The 4,248-nt window shown below is 39.3% G+C and overlaps 1 long non-coding RNA gene across 1 annotated transcript in view; it reads right to left on the reverse strand.

Annotated features, from left to right (window-relative positions):
- Positions 1–1,982, reverse strand: part of LOC118762726 — a 17,540-nt gene extending 15,558 nt beyond the window's left edge. Inside the window, exon 1 of the long non-coding RNA XR_004998477.1 lies at positions 1,970–1,982. This is a non-coding gene — a long non-coding RNA (uncharacterized LOC118762726). The remainder of the gene's footprint in view (positions 1–1,969) is intronic.
- Between the last annotated feature and the right edge of the window lie 2,266 nt (positions 1,983–4,248).

Here is a 4,248-nt window from a genome sequence, read left to right on the forward strand (position 1 = left end):
ACTGCACACAAAAAGGTCGCTGAGGATCACCATCACGATCGCAATATTCTTCTTTAAATCTCTCTTTAGTGTTTCATGTGTCATCCTGGTCTTCTCATAAACTTTCACTTCACTCCACACTTTTGTTCGCTATCCAGCTCGATCCGAAGCAAGGGTTTCTATGCCCTTTGGATCGATTCTAAATGACTTCATGGTAATCCTTATGCCGTCCTTAAAATTCTTTATCTATCTATCTATCTATCTATCTATCTATCTATCTATCTATCTATCTATCTATCTATCTATCTATCTATCTATCTATCTATCTATCTATCTATCTATCTATCTATCTATCTATCTATCTGTCTGTCTGGTTGTCTGTCTGTCTGTCTGTCTGTCTGTCTATATATATATGTACAACTAATGTAGGATAAAATATTTTGGAAAAAAGAAAAAAATTTTATCAATGGCCAGCATATCAAAAAATACCTTTAAAGGTTAAATTTATAAATAACTTATAAAATAAAATAAAGGCAAAAGAAAAATTCTAATGCCAAATATGCCGAAAAAAGACAAAATTGTCGATAACCATTATAATTTATGTGTCTCGAAACAAGCCGATAGAAATTTCTAAAAAGAAAAAACCGTTGTTACCGTATTGGTCCCAATTTCGGGGTTAATTGGTCCCAATTTCGGCTTGTTTCGAGAGACATAAATTATAATGGTTATTGACAATTTTGCCTTTTTTCGGCATATTTGGCATTAGAATTTTTCTTTTGCCCTTATTATTTTATTTTATAAGTTATATATATATATATATACCAAAGCTAAACATTGAGGAGGTTAATTAATACGTTCATACATACATGCATACGTACATACATGATTGCATAATGATTGCATACATACACACACGTAGACACTCACACACTCTCTCACATACACACACACACCACACACACACACACACACACACACACACATATAACCACATTAGAAGAATAACAGTTTCAAACAGCTGTTCGTTCCTAGTTGCTCCTTTTCCTAATCAATATTTAAACCTACGTCAAATACCGCGTACCATCTGTTTACGTTTGTATTAACAAGGACGCCTACAAAGATGCACACACACACACACACACACACACACACACACACACACACACACACACACACACACACACACACACGCACACACACATACACAACACACACACATGCATGCATACATACACCTAGGCACGCATCCATCACCTATTACCTATCAATCTATTACTACAATCATCCACCCATATCTCTCCCCCCACGCATCTATCTATCTATCTATCTATCTATCTATCTATCTATCTATCTATGTGTGTGTGTGTATCTATAGGCCCGAAACGTTAAAGACTTTTTCACTTCCCGAGCGTTATACTAATACATCTGTTTGTTGTCTACACCATTTGTATTCGTCATTTGTGTCTTTAGGGCTTGCAGTCGGCAGGTGGATGTCCCCGGGATCGTTCGGCAGGATGCCCGAGACGTCAGCCTAAGACGCCGTCAGCCCGGCGGGTGCCCGCCGCCTTCACGCCACCCTTCATTCTCCGTTAAAATGGCGGTGCCCCAGCATGGCCACAGCTCGTGAGCTGAAACTAGATAAAATATATATATAACTATTACTACTACTACCCCCACCCCCTTCGGTCATGACAGACCATGGGATTGCACCTAGAGAGTTACCCTCCCAGGCAGAAGTCCGAGCAAGATTGGTTGTGGAAGGCCATCAGTCGCCCATGCATACCAGCCTCCCCTCTCCACGCCACCAGTGTTATCCGATATAGCTTGGCACCACTGATGATGCAACTCATTTCTACAGCTGAGTGAACTGGAGCAACGTGAAATAAAGTGTCTTGCTCAAGAACACAACATGCAGCCCGGTCCGGGATTCAAACTCACGACCCCACGATTGTAGGCTCGACGCTCTAACCGCTGAGCCATGCGCCTTCACTATATATTTATGTATATATTATTTATATTATTACATACATACATATATATAGCTGTCTTTGGAGACTCATATTGTCGTTGAATGCTCGAAATGAGGAGTAGACAGGCAGCCGACAACTGATGAAGGGTCCTTTCTCTGTGTTAACTTGTCCTGTTTCCCATTTTTTCTCGTTGTTTACGTATTTCATGTTAGTTGCACCGTTGGTGACGTCCTGTACCCCTATATGCATGTATGTATGTGTGAATATATATATATATATATATAATATATATATATATAATGTATTATTTATTATTTATTTCATATTATATATATATAATATATATATATATATATATAATATATATATATATATATTATAAGTAGACGAAAATGAATTATCTTATTACGGATAATTCGAAAGATACCGATGCCTGGGTAGCAAACTCACAACAGAAAGAGCACGGTTGAAGTACGACCATAGGGCATAAAATCCGTGCCTTAGTGCGGAAATTTGAAGTTTAATATATTAAGTATAACTAAGAATGGAGCTGAACGAAGATTTAACAAAATTCCTTTATTTTATTTTATTTTATTTTCGACATATGTTTCGAAACATATGTCGAAATAAAATAAAGGAATTTTGTTAAATCTTCGTTCAGCTCCATTTTTCCTATACTTTATATATATATATATATATATATATTATATATATATATATATATATATATAATATATATATATAGAATATAGAGAGAGGAGAGAGAGAGAGAGAGAGAGACACGCACACACACATTACACACAAATCTGAAGAAAAATGTACTTTGAGAACTCAATCATATTTAAAGGAAAATAATGCCTACATTTTTATCAAAATATGTTTGGCGTTTTCAGTCGTTTTAAAGAATATTCAGTCATGCTGAAGGTTTAAACAGAATAGATACCATTAGGAAGTTTTTTTTTACCTAGTTTTCCACTAGCAGAAGCAATCGAAATTACATTCGATGAAGTGTATATACATACGACGTACACCCAGAATAATACCACCCTCAATGACAGGAATATTATTAAGAAAAAAAAAAAAGCTGTTGGTAACTCGCGCAACAGAAGTACCGTTTTGCTTCTAATAAATCTACGTTGATGGAGTTGCAAAGTGTTCTTCTCAGGACATCCATTTAACACTCACACATACATACATGTGGAGGCGCAATGGCCCAGTGGTTAGGGCAGCGGACTCGCGGTCGTAGGTTCGTGGTTTCGATTCCCAGACCGGCCGTTGTAAGTGTTTATTGAGCGAAAACACCTAAAAGGCTCCACGAAGCTCCGGCAGGGGATGGTGGCGATCCCTGCTGTACTCTTTCGCCGCAACTTTCTCTTACTCTTTCTTCTGTTGGCCTGCTCGCTTAGCCAGCGGGGTGGCGTCATCTGAAGGCTAAAACAATGCGAAGCGCATTGTGACCAGCGATGTGTAGCAACATCTGATAGCCTGGTCGGTCACGTGGTCACACACACACACACCCACCACCACCACCACCATCACCACCACCACCACCACCACTACCACCACCAACACCACACAACTTATCAAAACTAAATTCGATGATTTTTCAGCTCGATATCACTGGCATTAATAATCATCTTTCTCTCAAAAAAGGCGGCGAGCTGGCAGAAACGTTAGCACGCAGGGCGAAATGCTTTGCCGTATTTCGTCTGCCGTTACGTTCTGAGTTCAAATTCCACCGAGGTCTACTTTGCCTTTCATCCTTTCGGGGTCGATTAAATAAGTACCTGTTACACACTGGAGTTTGCCTGTCCTTGTCTGTCCCCTCTGTGTTTAGCCCCTCGTGGGTAGTAAAGAAATAGGTATTTCGTCTGTCGCTACGTTCTGAGTTCAAATTCCGTCGAGGTAGACTTTGCCTTTCATCCTTTCGGGTTCGATAAATTAAGTACCAGTTACGCACTGGGGTTGATGTAATTGACTTAACCCCTTTGTCTGTCCTTGTTTGTCCTCTCTGTGTTTAGCCGCTTGTGGGTGGTAAAGAAATAGGTATTTCGTCTGTCGCTACGTTCTGAGTTCAAATTCCGCCGAGGTCAACTTTGTCTTTCATCCTTTCGGGGTCGATAAATTAAGTACCATTTACGCACTGGGGTCGATGTAATCGACTTAACCCCTTTGTTTGTCCTTGTTTGTTCCCTCTATGTTTAGCCCCTTGTGGGCAATAAAGAACTAAGAATCATCCTCCTTGATGAACATCCAGCCATTCACGGTGAAGATCTACATAGCGCTACCAGAATTAGTG

Source organism: Octopus sinensis, linkage group LG3, assembly GCF_006345805.1.
Source record: "Octopus sinensis linkage group LG3, ASM634580v1, whole genome shotgun sequence".
NCBI classification, from domain to species: Eukaryota; Metazoa; Mollusca; class Cephalopoda; order Octopoda; family Octopodidae; genus Octopus; species Octopus sinensis.